This window comes from Amblyomma mixtum, chromosome 1, assembly GCF_055824585.1.
Source record: "Amblyomma mixtum isolate Tamu chromosome 1, ASM5582458v1, whole genome shotgun sequence".
Classification (NCBI taxonomy): domain Eukaryota; kingdom Metazoa; phylum Arthropoda; class Arachnida; order Ixodida; family Ixodidae; genus Amblyomma; species Amblyomma mixtum.
Genome location: NC_143012.1, coordinates 172,227,127 through 172,246,224, shown reverse-complemented (window position 1 = coordinate 172,246,224; position 19,098 = coordinate 172,227,127). Strand labels below are relative to the sequence as shown.

Here is a 19,098-nt window from a genome sequence, read left to right as displayed (position 1 = left end):
GGCGGCGTTGACACGTTTGCAGAGGTCAACGATGTCCTCAATGTAACTTGTGAAGGTCTCGTCGGTGTGTTGAGCGCGGTCCCGTAAGCGCTGTTCGGCACGGAGCTTGCGCACCGCAGGGCGGCCGAATACTTCCGCAAAACTCTTCTTAAATACGGGCCAAGTGGGTAGGTCCGCCTCATGGTTTCGAAACCAGAGGTTCGCCACGTCCGTGAGATAAAAGATGACGTTACTCAGCTTGATAGTGTCATCCCATTTGTTGTAGCTGCTCACTCGCTCATACGATGACAACCAGTCGTCAACATCTTGGTCGGCAGTGCCACTGAAGAGGGCAGGGTCACGCTGCCGGATGGCGCCAGAACAAATGACGGTGGTTGAACTGGCCGCCGGTGTTGGGGCAGTCTCATTTGGCATGGTTGACACAGGCGGCAGCGTACGGCTCCGGAGTTCCAGGTTGGTAGGGGACGAACCCAGCACCTGCACCAATTGTAGGGGTGCGTTTATTAGGCGTCCTCAAGAGACCGAACCGCTGTGCAGGGTCTGACAGCGTCGACGGGCGTAGCCAGCACCAAGAGAGAAGAGAGCGGGGGAACTTCGTCGTCGTCAGGCGCAGCGTAGTGTCGGCGCATAACTTCGTCGTCGTCAGGCGCAGCGCAGTGTCGGCGCATGGCGGTAGCGGAACCTGTCACAGTTGGCACACTACACAAGGTAGATTTCCTAAAATATTTTCGAATAGGTCATTGTTCACGGAGCTTAGTTGCGGTAGTGGCTTGAGAACAAAAAGATTGGATGAATATATTTACCTGCAACTATTTACTTCCGGTTTGAACACTTATTTCATCACCCTAAGCTTATTTGTGTGACGATATTGCAAACATCACAAAAATCTCAAAATATCTGAAGCGCAATACAGATTCGCGCTCGTGGATGGCAGTGTGGGATGATCCGCTGTGCTTGGGTGATGCGACTCCTTGTGCTTAGTTAAAGCGAAATCCATAACAAACGCTACTACGCTTAACATCGTTGCTTGCTGTTGCATACTATCGGCATGCAATGAAATGCGAACAGCGGTGCGGATGGCGAAAAGTACCTCTGAGTGAAGTTTTGCGTTCTAGCTGTCGCCATAAGAGACCCGCGCCCGGATTCGGTTTGCGAAAGTTTCGCTTCTACTTTATTTGACGTTCCTTTTCTTGCTTTGCCATTGGAGCGTCACATTACACCGACCTCAACTGGCGCATCGCGCTATCGCTTAAGGTAGCGGCAGTTGCCCCCGTGCACGAAGCGTGCGCTCTTAGCCACCCGCCCTGTAGAGCTTTTATTTTGATTCCAAAATCTGCGTGTTACCAGCGTCTGGTTTGCGATATCAACGAAGACAGGGGGACCTGATTGCATAAATTAAGAAAAGCCTTTCTATAACACAACGGCGTTCCCGTCTGCATTATTATACCTGAAACCAAATGTGCGCCGAACCAGTTACTTTCTCCGTATGTAGAATTAAAAAAAAAAGATTTTGTTCATGGTAACGACAGTGATTTGCAAAACCTCCGCACCACACTTCTGGTTGACGCTCAGGGAGGCCTTTTCTAGGTGTCAGTGAAGTCGAAATGCGCACGTGCTTGGCGAACCATCAGTGCTCTTGCTGATCGCAAAACGAAAGGGTAATCCTGACGGCCTCCAGATGTACAACTCGCCATCTTGCTTCAGCACTTGATGAAATCGCCTCCAGAGGCCACAACAGCTGCCACTGGCCGAGGAATGTAGTCGTAAAGTGGGGCAGAAAAGTCCGAAGCGCGTAGGCTCTCTCACCTAGCTTGTATATAGCGGCCCATAGAGCATCTTGGGAGCCGCAAGAAACGATAATTTCGTGGCATACAATATAATTTTGCGAGCACCACAGACGGTTAAATGGGGAAAACAGTGAACAAAAAACAGTTATGGGCCGAGTGCTTATAGAAATCATACCGAACTTAAAGAAGGGCTTTATTTCACGTAGCAATACTAAATATGACGGCCATTGAATAAAATTAACCCTTCCTTCAATATTGCAGTCTCGACATTTGCACATGGCAGGAAAAACACACCTGGCATTGTCGGATGTTTAAGTTCGCTGACGCTACTCCCAACGTGTCGAAGACGTTGACTCGTTGGACAACATCACATAGCGCCAGACCTCCGTAGACCATCATGCGCAGTCTCATGCAAACATAGGTCTTGGGTTCCTATTTGCTTCTGCGACCGCCTGCTCCAGCGACGGTAGCCGACTTCGCAGAGTAGCTTCGTGTAGGCAGCGTCGAATAGGAGATGTCTTTCCGCACGACTGAAAAGTGTACTTTATCTTATGAGCCGTATAATGTTGGCTGTGTTTGCTGCGACTTGATCCATGCCTGTCGCCCGCTGTATGTGCGCGCGGTAAGATTCCGGGCCTTCCCTCATCACGTAATGCCTGGAAGATTAGGTTATATGAAGAATGTGGGCGACCTGTAACCTTTGCAGCGACACGCTGCTACCCATCGTGAGAGTAATGAAAAACTACTCGTGCTCTGCCTTCGGGCCGTGCGCTACGCACTGTCACTGCCAGAAAAACCCGTTTCATGAAAGGCCACATTAGAAACGACCGCAGCCCGATCAATTCTTTCTTTCTTCACATCACAACCAGGCGCTGATCACACGGCGATTCTCAGGGCAAAATCAAAGCGCTTCAGAGCAGGGAGTAAAGAGCACTAACCACACTCACACGGGCCACAGCTGCAGCTGCCAGCGCTAACTCCCTTCGGAATTCGTGATCGGTGGAAAGAAGGCATGTGGCGCTCTAGAGGAAATAGAGAAAACGAACATTCATTAAAACAGAACCTATAAACCATGGCAAACCGGTTGAGCGCGCCTCTCTCTGATGACGATTGATATACGCCGCAAACTGTACCTTTGGCCACGTGCACCACTGTTCGCATTTCATTTGACGCCAATAGCATCTTCCTATACTCCTACACACTTAGCTGGCAACGCAATGGAAGTTACGCAATTAGTGCGCCCGTAAAATGACACTGCTCCTCCGCCAATCACTCGTACGCCCCGAAGCCTTGGTAATGGTCTTCTCGAAAACACGGAGCGGTTCAAACAGCAGGCTAGACATTTAATATGATGGACAGAGCGATTAAGTGCTAAACTATTCGGCCATTTGGTTTCAATTGTTTGTGATGAACCACTTTTGTGGTGTAGATGTAGGAAGAGCGAGTAGGCGTATGGGTCATTTATCGCTTCGCCGTATATTACTCATACTTCTCGAGGTACCGGTTAGGTGCAGAATGAAAACGTGATAAGGTACAAAACGAAGCGCAGGACGGTGCCACTCTTGGTATTTGAGCTTTACTCACATGTGGAAAATGGTTGTCTGCATATTTGACGTCGGCCTAAATTCCAGGCGCAGAAGCCCGCACAAAGAGGTGCTCTAGCTTGGGCACCGTTACAGCCTAAAGTCTAAACGGAGTGTGCGTCTTTCGAAGAAGGCAGTGCTTACTAGAACACTTACACGGCGTAACGTGTTAGTACTCGTTTCGTACAAGGAAGTCGTCGGAGCGTTCGTCTCCAAGAGCTGTGCAGTGTTTTCGCGAACGCCGGCCAACAACGTGAGCTAATAAAACTAGTGTTAAAAATATCTCCACATGATGAACGACTTATTCACCGTAATCTAAAATGCTGCGTTACAAGAATTCCCTCTTTCAAGGCGGTCTGATTAGCTGGAACTATGCACATCGATTGCATGCACATCAGTGGAAATTTACTAGTAATGTACGATTGTCCAACTGCGGCTTTAGTAGCAGACTGTGCGCGCCACATGGATTTCCAGTCTGCAGCTTTAAAGGCACTTCCGATCGCGATCTTGGACAGGCGAAACGAGCGCTAAAAAAAAGCACACGAAAAATTTCAAACCTCGCTTACCCCATGGTTAAGAAAGGAGAACATTAAGCGTTCAAGACACTTCACCTCCTCCTCCCTTCCCGTCACCACGAAAAGAAACATAGCGCTTTGTGCTTCACGTCAGAGTCGATGTCATCCTCAAATGCTTATTGTCAAACGCTGAAAATTCCTTTCGAAACATATACTTTTCCGGCACCATTTACAGCAGAATGCGATCGGAAATAGCTTTCGCAGAGATTTTCAAAATAAGGCTAAAATAACTTTTGAAACACAGTCCCAAAATCTCATGGCCGCAAGTTGCAACCTTTCCTCCTGACATCTACCTCTTTATTTATTTTTATTTATTGATGCTGTTACTCATAAGGCAGCTTCAGGCTGTGTTGCTAACACAGTACATGAAGGCATCACGGCAAGTGTTTATAACCGCAAGCATAAAAAATGCTCTGGTCTATAATGAACGATTCAGAAATTAAGGGAACTTAAACAATGCAACTGTAAGTGTTCTTGAAATACCATCACCTTGGCCCCCTCGGTAACCCGGTGGTTATGATGCCCGGCTGCTCATCCGAAAGCCGCTGGTTTTACCCCGACCATTGCGGTCGCCTTTTGGATGAAGGCAAAATGCTACAGAGCCGTCTACTGTTCACTGTCAGTGGACGTTAAAGATTCCCGGGGGTCAGAACTATCAGGAGCCCTCCTTTGCAGCGTCTCTGATAGCCTAAGTCGCGTTTGTACTTCAAACCCAATAAACTTTAAACCAACCATCACCTTCTGCAAATGCTAAAATACAAGCACATTCGTGAGCCTTTACTCGGAAGAAGAAATCCGGTATTCGATATTATAGACGATATCCTTAATGGCTCCCTTCAGTGGCTTGGGGTCCCCTTCGCATATCACTTCGCAGACATGGGCACTATCGAAGAAAACACACAATTCCTCCCTTTCTCCAAGTCGAATGAACGTGCCTTTCTGGCCTAGCACTAGTGTGTCCGACTAGGTATCCAAGCAGGCTGGGTTCGAATCCCATCCCATCCCAATGTTCTCTTCAGTGTAGTTAATTGGCTTTACATTTCTTCATTCCAAGAGAAGGCAGTTGTAGCCGGGGTGGCAGAAAGTAAGGCGAGCGGATGATATTAAGATGGGAAAGCTGCAGCTGGGAAAGGACAAGGTTATTTGGAGAGATATGGGAGAAACGTTTATCGAGCAGAGGGCGCAGGCAGGCTGATAAAGATAACGGCGACAGTACTTCATGTAATAATGACATTTCAGTCATGTGCCGACCTATTCACAATATTATCCGCCGCCTCACGTGTGGCGTTCCTACCTTTTACACCACCCAGCATTTTCTCGCCGTTCCTCCGCTGAGCAGAATCCTTAAAGCCATCGCGTTGAAGAGAAGAAAACCTAAAGACAGGAATAAAATTTGGTTTCATGATTATAGCGACCGCCGTGAAAGTATAATGCGATAACGAGGGACTTAAGATGCGTAATGACTGAAAAGTAATTCGCGCCTTTGAGGTCGTTAGTTGTACCACATAACTAGAAACGGCATCTGTTGGGAGACGGCACTTGCAACTGCTGGAATAATAATGCAGTGTAAGGCAAGGCAATTGCAAAACACAGCCCCGTGTGTTTTCGCTTCTGAACATTCTAGAGTATGAATGAACAGTTTGATGAAATCATTTCTACTTCTGTTTTTTTCTAGGCCATCGAGTAGGCATTATCAGGCGCCTCGAATTTCTTCGTTTCCTCGGTCTACGCTGTGCAGTTAAACGATAAGGGAAACAAACATCGACTACAGGAAGCGAGAACCCTCAAACGATTCGGTCTTCAATATGCTGCAATGCAGTATGGAAAAGGAAGACAATGTAAACATGTGCCTACGCCCATCTATCGGATTCTAAAAGAGAACGTCTTTGCAATCATATTATCTTCGTTTTTTTGTGTATATAACGCATAGGACCTAAATATAACCATAAAATCCGTAAAATACGCGAAGAGTCAGGGAAATTTCAAGAAGAACATAACAAGTCAAATCAGTCCACCTAATTTTCCTATTCCTTCACGGAAATGTAAAGCGGCCAGAAAAATGCCTTTAGTTTGTTCGGCTGCAACCACGTGACGTGTGGCGCTAAACGCCTGTCCTCTAAAAAAAGTAATTTTTAGTGGACAGAGGCTCGAAGATGGGTACTGACCAAGCGTTTATTCGCCATCGTATGAAGCGAAGTCCGTGCTAATGACGTCCTGCTTCAGAGCACTTGCCCGATTAAAATCGTACTAATGCTTAATGACGGCTTTCGCAGTGTACAAGAGAGGCCGGTTTTGCATGCATGCGATGTACTTTGTAGTAGTTGGAGTCATCTCCATGCTGTTTGTGAAATATCCAGGAAAAAATAGCGGCATTTTGTGTCCCGCGCAAAAACGAGCATAGTAAACAGTCTTGAGCTGCAAGAAAAAAAGAACGACTTCAAAACATCCGAATTGTTGAAATCTTCTCACAATAACCCGATTTCTACCGAAATCTGAACTGAAAAATATCACACAGTTTTTCTCTCCTAATTCTGGAAAAAATAAAGCCACTAAGCGAAGAGCCATATGTAGAAATTGAAGTGATACCTTTAATGAAGAAAAAGATTTGTTTGCATGCGTTATAGATCAAAGCCAAATTTTCAATACTGTTTTTGAGGAATTTTGTTTATCTCTCTGATTACAACATGCTCTCACCCGAAATAAACTTGTCATGAAATAAAAGTGGGTGTCATACATATCAGAATCGCATGAAACACTGGGTTCGACACGACGAATGGGCGCACTTACAGAAGAGTATACCGCACGAGAACTAAGAACGTATTTTCTAACACAGCAATTCGTTTAAAGCGGAGCAACGAAATCGAACTTGAATGACGATACTGCCTTTCGTCAGCGCCAATCACAAAAACCAGAGGCATGGATACTGAGCTTGGAAACGGCCAGTTTTCAAGTAGCTCTTATTCCAAAGCGGATCGTTGTCATTAAAGTGGTGCATATAAATTTCTTGTTCTTTTCAGGGACAACACCATCGAGCGGGAGTGCTCGACGGCGCCTTTCGCCACGGGTCTGGACTCCCTCTGGGCACAGGGAATAACGCACTTCGGGTTCCTCAACGCGTACCTCCACTATGCCACGACCCCGCACGTCAGGAAGGCGCTGAGTGTGATGAAGGTACATGCAAAATGCCTGAGTGCCAGCGAAATGCATCTGCTGTTTTCGCAGCCATGCAGGCGGCTCAGTTTGTGTGGTGTTAACAAAGGATGACGACATGTCGGAGCTAACTTATTTCTGGGTAATTTTTCTGACATTCTAGAGTATGAGCAACGAAAACAAAAATTTGGCAGCGATTTCTGGGCAATTTTTCTTACATTCTAGAGTATGAGCAATGAAAACAAAAAATTGGCAGCGATTTCTGGGTAATTTTTCTTACATTCTAGAGTATGAGCAACGAAAACAAAAATTTGGCAGCGACACTTCAGACAGCTTATGCTTGGGAATGTGAAAGCATTGCTGTCCCAGGGTGCATCGCGACCCACCAAACCACTCACGCAACACCCACACACACTCGCACGCACAAGAGAAAACCCGGAAAGCTGTACAAAGAGCAGTTGCATCACTATTTTGATACCAAAACTGGTATTGTGGAAACGAAATGGCTCAGTGACTGCCTGACATCTCGGTATACACCTGAGCCGCGCCTTCAGAAAAGGGGTAAATAGCCTCAGAAGGCATACAACTTAAGATACATATGTCGGCGGTTCTAATCCTTATGGCAAGCTAGCGTCCAACTTGACTAGCACATGCACGCTATATGGAAATCGAAATCATATGACACCACCCGTAATGCTGTACGACAAACAGTTGCGTCACAGTTCAGGTATGAATGTTGTCGGAAAAACTGGCGCCTCTTAGAGATAGGCCAGTGTTGAGTGTACGCCGAGTAACGATGTACGCAGGATTGTCTCAAGTGGGGGTTCTCGGGTTGCCTTGTGCAACATGCGGCGGCTTGATGGTAACACCCTATTTTTGTTTCCATCGCTGGGATTTTCTGTAATCTCCGCGTGTACACATACATACTCACACGCACGCACCACCGGCTTATCTCGTAATGAAACTAGTAATTGTTTCGCATTAATATGCACTTCACTCGTATAATAAAGATTAAGGGAGATTTTTTAACGTTTAGGATTTTTGTTTTAAGAACAGTGAGAGATGCGTCGGTGTGATGAGCGCACTTGAACTTTAAAGCGAGGTGGACACATCATAATCTGCGTGATACAGGTTAAATAAAGGACAATTAATGAAATGACGATAGCTTACACAGTTTATATATTTGGCTATGCGCAGCAGACCATACACGTGATTGTATAATCTACCCTGTACGCATCTATCGTGTCTGCTTCTGCAGGAAAGGCGAATTTGGGCAGCTTGCACCAATAGATCACATGAAATATGAAATAAACTCAGTTTCCTGCCTGACATTCTCCCGAAACACATGAGCACACTCACAGCAGAACCTTTTTTTTTTTTTCAGTTCAGTTCAGTTTATTTACGTTAAAGGCCCCCTTGTATAGGGGGTATTGCATAAGGGGTGGTATTTTAATGAAATGAGCAAACAAAACAGCGAATATTATTTAGCACTGAAGGTGATCGGTTACATGTTCTTGAAAAGTAGGGGATGAAGCGATGTTGACGATGTCACGGGGTAGGCCGTTCCAGTCCGTTGCTGCTCGAAAGAAAAATGAAGCTGAAAAGGTGGCAGTATGCGATGGTGGCCGGGCAACTTGTAGGGGATGACTGGTGCGGTGAGATATGCGTGCGGCAGCTGTGATATACGGTGACCGATTGAGGGAAGAATGAAATATTTTGTGATAAAGGGTGAGACTCGAAATGCGACGACGGAACAAAAGGGGCGGTAGTCCTGATAATGCTTTCAATGAAGAAATACTGACGTCATATGAGTATGAAGAGTGGATGAATCGAGTGGCACGGTTTTGGACAGCTTCTAATGCATTAATTAAATCAGTTTGGTGTGGGCTCCATATGGCAGAGGCATATTCTAATTTTGGTCTGATGAGCGATTTATATGCGAGTAATTTTACGTGTTGAGGGGCAAGGCGGAGATGCGCTTGAGAGAACCAAGTGTGTTATTCGATGCTGAAATGATGTTGCCAATATGGGTGCGCCAAGATAAATCACAAGACAAGGTGACTCCTAGATACTTATGATACTGAATCAATCGAGGTGTTAGAAATGGAATATTGGAAACGATGCGGGCTATGGCGACGAGAGAAGGATAAGAGTTTGCATTTATTAGGATTTAGGGACATGAGCCAGTTGTTACACCAATTAAGTACGCTGTTAAGATCGGTTTCAAGACTAAGTTGATCACGAGAGTTATTAATAGTGCGGTAAATAACTGAGTCGTCAGCAAACATTCGAATACTGCAGGAAACGTGGTCAGGTAAATCATTAATATATATATTAAAAAGAGTAATGGACTGAGTACAGATCCTTGCGGAACGCCTGATGTACCCGGGAGGCTGTTAGACAGGTGGCCGTTAGCAAACACTGATTGAGAACGATTAGTGAGAAACTTCTCAATCCACTGTAGTATGTTAGGATGTAAGTTCAGCTGTGCAAGTTTTACTAATAAACGACGGTGGGGAATTTTATCAAAAGCTTTCGCAAAATCTAGAAATATGGAATCAGTCTGTTTGTTACGGTCAAGATTAGTGTGCAAGTCGTGAAGGAACAACGCTAATTGGGTTTCAGAGGAGAGGCCTTTACGAAACCCATGTTGTGAAGAATGGAAGAAATCATTTGAGTCTAAGAAATTTATAATTTGAGAGTAGATGACATGTTCCATGATTTTGCAGGGTACGCTAGTTAATGAAATGGGGCGATAATTCATGGGGGAATCTCTGTTACCTGATTTGTGGACTGGAACGACCGTCCTCGTTTTCCAGTCATCTGGAATGATCCCTGAAGAGAGCGATTGCGAAAAAATCAAAGATAAGTAGGCTGCACATGTTGATTTCACATTTTTGAGCACTTTTGTATTAATCATGTCCATACCAGCTGATGATGAGAGTTTCATGTTATCAATTATGGAAGCGATACCATCTGCGAAGAATGTGATAGCTGGCATGATGGCTTCTGTGTTGAGCGATGGTAACTGTGAAGGCATGTCAAATTCACTCGTTAAAACAGATGCAAATGTGTTATTAAATAGTTCTGCGCATTCATGGTCAGTAACCGCTTAGTGCAAGTCGTTAATGAGTGTATTATTATGAGTGTGCTTAGGATTTAAAACCTGCCAGGATTGTCTAGGATTGCTGATTAGTAGCTTCGGTAAGTCAGTGTGATAAAATGAGCGCCTGGCGCTACGAACTGCAAGTAAGTATGATTTCTCAGATGCAAGGCATTTTTCCCAAGTGGCTTGATTATCAGTGTGTTTGGCTGTACGAAACATGCGTTTCTTCTTGTTTTCTAGACGTTTTAGATGCTTAGTAAACCATGGCTTATTGCGGTTATTTTGGAAAGATACCCTGGGGATAAACATATTAGAGAGCGTATTTAACTTATTTTTGAATACCAACCAGTTTTCGTGAACAGAGTGAGTGTGCAATGTGGATTGGTACTCTGAAAAAAACATGTTAAGGTCTTCAGTTATTGCATCGTAATTCCCTTTATCGTAAAGATTTATTGTTTTTCTGGATGGGTGCTTCTGAGCTGGGGTAAATGAAAATAGAGCATGTAAGATTTTATGGTCGCTGATTTCTGCAACATAACTAATGGATAATAGGTACTCAGGGCTATTAGTTAGTATTAGGTCAAGGATGTTTGCGGTTGCATGCGTGACGTGAGTAGGTTCCGAGACTAACTGTGTGAGGGTAAAATTTATACATACATCAGTGAAGTTCTTGGCCTCTGTATTGCATGTTAATGAGGAAGTGCCTAAAGACTGCCAATCAATGTCCGGATAATTGAAGTCCCCGAAAAGGAGAATGCGCGCATTTGGGTATTTAACAACAAGATGATTTATAGTATCATTCAGATGTCGACAGAAGTTTGAATTTGACTGCGGGGGCCTATAACAAATGCCAAGAAGTACTGTTACAGGGGGAGTGCGAATAATTAGCCATAATGATTCCATATCAGATGTGACGTGTGCAATAGAGCATGATATACCTCGGTGAATTGCAACAAGAACACCGCCCTCCCGTGAGTCTTTTCGATCATTTCGGTAGACGTTGAATTCGGGTAAATCAGTTAAAACTTCAGCGTCGAACACGTTACTGTTTAACCAAGTTTCAGTTAGTATAAGTATATTGCTCCTGGATGACGAAATTACGTTGGATATGAGTTCACGCTTTGGGAGGAAGCTGCGGATGTTAGTGAATATCACGGAAAACGAGAGAACATTTGAGGGAACATTTAAGGGTGTCGCGCGCCGGCGTTTTATTGGTGTAGGGTGAAGGGACGATTGCTACGCGAGTTGCTTTACGGTGTTAGATGAAGTGACAAAAATATAACGGTTCGAGCCGATGTGAAGTGTTTTAAATCGCAAGGAAAATTTGGCAGACCTGGCTTTAGCAAATGCAACAAGTTGTTTTCGCGCGTGACGAACGGCATGCGAGAAGTCCTCTCCAATACTATAAACTGTGTCTTTCAGATTTCGCCCATTTGATAGGAGGGATTCTTTAGTTTTGCTACTTGTGAATTTCACGATTATGGGACGATTTTTATCTTGTGAGTGACGACCGAGGCGATGAGCTCTTTCTATTTCGTGAGGTTCCACAGTTATTTGAAGGTTATTACGGCAAACATCAATGATTAGTTTTTTAGATTCTTCCCACGTTTCGCTATCAGTAGTGTCAGGGATACCACAGAAGATGAGACTGTTACGGCGTGACCTGTTTTCAGCGTCATCTTTGCGGGTTTCTAGTTCCTGGATTATACGCGCCATGTTGCTTGTGTCAGCCTGCATCTTTTCAATGTCGTTTCGAAGGGGAAGTACTGCTTGGTAGTGTGTTTCCAGGTCGGCCATACGATTGCTTAAATCGGTTATGGTTTTATCCGTAGTAGTGAGCTGAGATTTCAGTCCTTGTACTTCGACTATTAGTTGGGTTTGGCCTGCGGTTAGTTTCTGGAGTTCGGTGAGTACTGCACTGTTGTCGTTAGGACCAGGGTTAGTTTCGATATCTCCTGATTACAATAGCAAAGAATGAACAACAGTGGCACACTCGGCGGCAATGGCAACACAGCACTGTGGGCTCGGGAACTGCACCAAAACATAATTGCTTGATCTTTTGGCAAATAAGGCATATGATTTACTAACCTGCATCGCAAAGATTAGCGGATTAGATGGCTGCGCTGAGGGGCAGTCACCGAGCCCACAGAACGGTGCCAGTGGCGGGGGTGCTTTTATATGGGGCGAAGCTGTTGATGTCCGTGATGGTACGGCCGTCCAATATTCCTTCGGCGCCGGCAGCCACTGTTCCTCTGTTGTGGCAGCAGTCATCCGGGACGGCCAGCTGACGAGCGGTAAGCGGTAGCGTCCCGGCTCGTCACTGGATCATGGTGGTGCGCAGTCAAACGACGCACCCAAAAGAATGCTTGCCAAGGTCGGCAACAGTAGGCTGAAGAACAGCTGGTTGATCGTCTGCATCGCAAAGATTCGTGGATTAGATGGCTGCGCTGAGGTGCAGTCACCGAGCCCACAGTCTTTCAATCTAACTTCATGCGCATGAGCAACGTAGGTCTCCGGGCACGAAGTTTGCGAAAGATTTTTGAGGCAGCTGCACATGCGCGGTGTTGTTCACATTTTTTTGTGAAATAATTGGTTTCGTCGCTGTCAAGGTGGTTGCAAGCGTAGACTGCGGCTGCGGCAGAAGAGGCACAGGGCGCAAGCATTCAATGTTGCGAGCCCGGAAGTTGCGCGGAGCGACGCGTCATCAGACGAAGCCTAAGTATAGGTAGCCATTCCAGCTGTGTTAAAATACAGTGATTGCAGGAAAACTAACGTTTGCACTTCACTTGCCCTTCTCTTGTCCTTTTTCGCTCTTCAGATAATCGATAGCAACTTTTGGTCGAAGCAGAGCCGCACGCGCCACACCTACATGGCCCTGGGCGTGGCTCCACTCAACCCCATGCAGTACAGCTCCTTCGTCGACCTCATGGAGTGAGCATTCCGATTCTTTTTTGTTCTGGCGGGAAAACCAAAGTTTTTGGTCAACTTCCAATCAAAATCTGGCTTTATCTCTTTCAGTCCATTCACCTCTTTCCCCCAAATAGAGTAGTTTTCTAGCCCTGGCCTACCAAACCTTCCCTTTCGTTTTTTTTCCTAACTCTAACAATGCTGTTGATATCTTCTGCTCAGGTATTTGCTGCGATTTCTTTTCCTGAAGCTGAGTTACTAACCGCCCCATTCGTTAGTATTGCCACTGTCAGCATACCGCGTGGGAGACATACCACGGCCGCTAGATCGTGCACATACTTGCAGCCTTAAGAGTAGACAGCTGGTCGAGTAGTTAGTTTGAAACACTGCGACTGATATCACCAGCTCAAATAGAAGACACGGACAGGGGGAGAGTACATACAACGGAAGCTGGGCTTTTGAAAGATTTTATTGGGCAAAAAATGGCATTTATACGCAATACGAGGCGCTAGTAATGCCTAGCGCGCCAGTACTTTCCAGGAAAAAAAGGTTGATAATCAAAGAGAAAACACAAAAAGTTGAGTTTCCGACAACTCACGTTCGTTACTTTACGTCTGCGAATTTTTCCTTCTGTTTACGTGGCTGACGCGATGGACAAGTTTCCTTCATATAACCTGTTTCTTTATTCCCAAGTGCAGGAGAAGGATCACTGATACATTTCCGCCGCCGCCGTGGCTCAGTGGTTATGGTGCTCGGCTGCTGACCCAGAAGACGCGGGTTCGATCCCGGCCGCAGCGGTTGAATTTTTTTTTGAGGAGAAATTCTAGAGGCCCGTGTACTGTGCGATATAAGAGCACGTTAAAGATTTAAACCCCAGGAAATTTCCGGAGCCCTTCACTACGGCGTCTCTCATAGCCTTAGCTGCTTTGGGACGTTAAATCCCATAAACCAAACCAAACTGATACATTTATCTTTATGATTGTGAATGCGGAAGGCTTCAAAACTTCTGTGACGTTTAAGTGCTGAACTTGCACAGCATCCCTGCTCGTTTCAACAACACGTGGCATGCTGGTTTGTGCTAGCAACGGCGAAAGTGGTTAAATGACCTCCACCAAATGGGGAATCAACTACCAGAGATGCTTTTGTAGACGTTCAACGTTCAATGATACATCGCCCGCTGTGGCCTATATCACGTTTGCCACAAGTGGAATGCTGTGCACAAAGACTACATACGAAGTCGACAGGTGGTCTGTGTATCAGTGACCCTTCTGCTGGATACGGGAAAAAAAGAAATAGTTTATCTGAAGGCAAACTTGTGCATCTCGTGAGCCACGGAAAATAATCAAAAATACGCACATATAAAAGAATGACCGTGAGTTGTCGTTATTTTTTCTCCTTGTTGTCGTCCTTTTTCTGCAATGTACTAGTGCGTGAGGAGAGACTAGCTAGCTAGCAGACTAGCAGACTAGAGACGGAGCAAACAAAGTTAGCGAAACGATAGACATAGAATAAGCCAACAGTGATTCATGTCAAGTAAAGGGTAAGAGAATGTTGTGTTTTTGTCTTGATCGTCGGGAATTAATTGTGCAGTCATTTTTAACCGAAACACAACTGCGGATTGCCGCTTCTGTGGTCCAAAACCACGACATCTGCATCTTTTGGTCGGTGCTCCACCAACTAATCTACGGCGGCACCTTTTCACCCTTCTACTCAGGATTTGGTTTATGCTCCGTGTAACCTAGCTTTGAGTGTCTTCTCCAGCGCAACCTGGGACCATAGCGGCTGACGTGGCACCTTCTGATACCGCAAGTGCTACGTGCAGCCTCATTACACAGCTCGCTCTGCAGCTCTGCGAGAAGCCTCTTATGCTACGTATGCAATCTAGACTGCCAAAACCGCGGCGCTCGCTAAGTCGGGTGCAGTGCTCTACCAACAGCGCTAAGGCGGCTGATTCCAGCCTTTCAAGCCCGTTTCGAGGTGAAGGGATTGAAAGGGCAATTCAACAAACTTGAAGAATAGGCAATGGCCAAAAAAATAATGGAAACTACACGGCTGGTAATGCGATACTGACACGCACAGGAAGATGCAGCATATACGCACAAAAGCGAAACATTAAACGTTGCTACCGGAAGCCGTGTAACATTCTTTACGTATTCTTAGATCACCTATGCGAGTCTTTTCACTTTTTTCCCTGTCCACTCATCTTGGATTTCAGACAAGTATTCTCACCGCAGATCTTCGTTGCAATCGGGCATATCTCCTACTCTGATGACCTCAGGCCAGACTGCATCATCACCCCCCCCGAATGTGTACGCATTTCCCAGCAGGTTTAATGTCACATATGGCCACACCATGGTAAGTTTCTCATATATTAACACCCTGCCGTTCGCAGTACTTTTAAGAGCGGATTGTGTTCACGTGGCTTTAAGCTGAGGCGCTTAGGGCAGCCGCACTAGCCACAAAATGAATTGCACCTGTTGTCACGCCAAGCCGCTTGCACTACAACCCTCTCCTAGTATGAAGTGTCGAGGAGAGATAAGAAGGGCATCGCGAGACCTCAAGCGACGGCGCCTTATTACTTTGACTCCTGTAATCACAGCAGCGTTCTCAGTTTGCTCTTAACGCATTCCGTATTCTAGTAGTTCACAATCGTTTGTAAGACAGCTGTTGGTTGCCGAACAACTGTTGTCTGTCTATATCGTTGGTGCTGTATCAAAATTAAATAAAAGAGGCAGGGCGACAAAAGGAAGGCGTCGAGTATTTTAAGTGCCAGTTTAAAGCAGTGAGTAAATGTCGCTCTTCAAAGACGCTTGCTGGAGATCATAGAGTCAAGTTTTTGTTTCTTGCAATCAGCAGGTAGGAATGTGGCGTACTCAGTGAGCCTGGCAGAATTACGAAACTTAGTGCACATATCATCTTTGAAGACAACGTCTTTGATTGTGATGCGCTAGGGAAGCAGCTATACTGCTATGGATGTGCGAGTATTCGAATCTTAGGTATAGGAAATCGAATATCTTCCTGTGATATTCGCTGAAAAAATTAAATGTATATTTTCTAATTATTCAAAACCAATAGAGCATGCATTCAAGTTCTAGATGATTTTTAAATAAATTGACTAAGTGTGTATAATGTTCAAAAAATATTCTTTTGCGACTGTGTAAGATGCACGGACTGCTCCGACGCCGTTAAGCATGCGACCGGGATCAGACTGGGCGGCAAGCAGGATTGGTGGCACGACGCGATTTATTAATGTGGCAGGGTTCATATCTTCTTTATGGGGCCAGCAAGATTGGGTGATGCGAAAATAGGCGAGAGGCAGACTGGAGACCTGGCGGTAGGTGACTTTGGCGTAGACTCAAGGAATAGCAGAGGCGACTTAATAGTGCAGTTCGCAGAGAGAAATATTTAACTGACCATGAGTACTTTTTCCCGGAAACGAAAGAACAGAAAGCGTACCTGGAAAAGCCCTAGTGGTGGGACTAAAACTGAAATATACTTCATGATATGTGGCAAACCTAGCACCGTGCACATATGGAGGGCCCCGGGAATGTGCGCTGTAGCGACCACAGATTGGTAAGGTCTCGAATTAGCTTATACTTCAAGAGGGAACGGAAGAAACTATTCAAGCAGAAGCCCGTTAAGGAGTTAGCGATGAGAGGGAAAGTATAGGAATTCGAGATATCACTGCAGAACAGATTCGCCTTTAAGTCAGTAAGGTGATCTTAATGTTGCAACAATGAACGATAATCTCAGAGCTATCATTACGGTGTGCGGAGTAGTAGCGTCAGGATGGTTCGACAGGATACCGTTAATCTATCTCGGGAGACAAAAGATCTTATTAAGAAACGGCAAAGCATGACAATGTCTAACCATTCAAACAGATTAGAACTAGTAGAGCCATCACAGTTAATAAATAGGCGCAAGGTAGCCGACATAAGGAAGCTATTGGGGGGAGAATTGGGCATGCTCTAAAGAACAGAGGTAGCCTAAAAGCTGGAAAGAGAAAACTAGGCATATCTACAAAACGGATGTCTACGTTATGAGACAAAGAGGTTGCAAATATTATTGGCATTATGAATGAGATAGTTAAAGTAGCCGAACCGTTCTACACAAATCTATACAGTAGTCACTGCAATCAGAATGTTAACGGGAGAGAAGAAGTAGCGCAGAGCAATTTTTCATCCGCTCAGTAACGAAAGACAAAGAAAAGCCTTAGAAGCGACCCAAAGGGGAAAGCAGCTGGTGATAATCAGGTAACAGGAGATCTGTTGAACGACGGGGCGGGGAGGTGAATTGTGCTAGAAAAACTAGCCACCCTATATACGCACTGCCTTATGACCCCCAGCTTACCAGAGGCTCGGAAGAAAGCCAACATTATCTTAGTTCATAAGACAGGAGACGCCAACGTCTGCAAACATCACAAAGGCATCAGCTTACTGTCCATTGCCAAAATGCATTTAATCAAGTAATCGTAGTAGTACTAGGAGAACCTTAAAAATCACTCAATGAAATGATTAGACGGTTTTCGTATGAGATACTCGATAGTGAACTATACCCTTATTGACGATCAGGGGACAAAGAAATGCGCAGAATATAACAACCACCTTTATATAGCCGTCACCTATTACGAATAAGCATTTGACTCCGTAGAATCCTCAGCACTCATGCAGGCATTGCGGAATCAGGGTGTCGAAGAGTTTTATGCGAATGTATTGGAAGACATCTATAACCAGTTGACAGCTACTATAGTGCTCCATAAAGTCAGGAATAAAATTCCAGTAAGGAAGAGGGTCGGGCAGGGATACACGATCTGGCCAATGCTATTCACCGCCTGTTTACAGGCGGTTTTCCGAGGCCTGGATTGGGAAGAGTTGGGACCAGTGGTCAAGGAGAATACCTGAGGAGTTTGCGATTCGCTGATGATATTTTCTTGCTAAGTCAGTCATGCGATGAGCTCCGAAGCATGATGAATGAGTTAGACAGGCAGAGCAGAGCGGTAGGTCTCAAAATTAACATGCAGAAAACCAAACTAACGTTCAACAGTCTCGCAACGGAAAAGCAGTTTACAATCGGTAGCGAGGAGCTGTAAGTGGTAAGGGAACACGTCCACTTAGGGCAAGTTGTGACTGCTGGTCCCGATCATGGGAGAGAAATAATTTAAATAATGAGATTGGGGTGGAGCGCATATGACAGGTTGTCTAAGATCATCAATGGCAGTTTGCCAATATCACCAAGGGGGAAAGTATACGACAGCTGTATATTACCTGCACTCACCTATGGGTCAGAAACGTTGAGTGTAATGAAAAAGGTCCAGCTTGAGTTAAGACAGCGTAGCGAACTATGGAGCGAAAACTGATAAGTGTAACTTTAAGAGACCGGAAGAGGGCAGAGTGGGTGAGGGAAAAAACGCGGATTTATGATATTCTAGTCAAAATCAAGACAACGAAATGGGCTCAACAAGTGCATGTAATGCGAAGGCAAGATAAGCGCTGGTCCTTAAGGGTAACGGAGAGGATTCCAAGAGGAGGAAAGCGTAGCCGGGGGCGGAAGAAAATTAGGTAGGCGGATGAGAGTAAGACGTTTGCGCGGGTACTGAGGCCGCAGCTGGCAAAGGACAGGGTTAACTGGGGAGACATTATTGTGGCCTTTGCCCTGCAGTGCGCGTAGTCACGCTGATGATGATGCTGATGATGGTTGACGGCAAATATTTTCCAGCTCTGACTTTCCGGTCTCCGTTACGGAATGTACGTGCGCTGAGCATTGTCGGCTTTAAGCGTCACAGAAAAGGCCGTGGCGGCATATACGAGGCGCTAATAGAGCCGTGGATTACGAAACGGTGAAGCGGTTCATGCAGGCTTTATACTTGCGGCAAGTGATTCGTATAGTATATGCTCACAGGAGCTGTTTGGTGCTACCTGGTTTAGAAAGAAACACTTATGCGTTTCGAAGCTGACACTGATTTCGCGTCATCGAGTCTTAGCTTGCGTGGT

The 19,098-nt window shown here is 45.5% G+C and overlaps 2 pseudogenes; one reads left to right on the top strand and one right to left on the bottom strand.

Moving 5' to 3' along the window:
• The window catches only part of LOC149369815 (uncharacterized), a 52,890-nt pseudogene that overhangs the window by 12,467 nt on the left and 21,325 nt on the right, over positions 1-19,098 (top strand).
• Positions 11,438-12,664, bottom strand: LOC149369816 (uncharacterized; annotated as a pseudogene).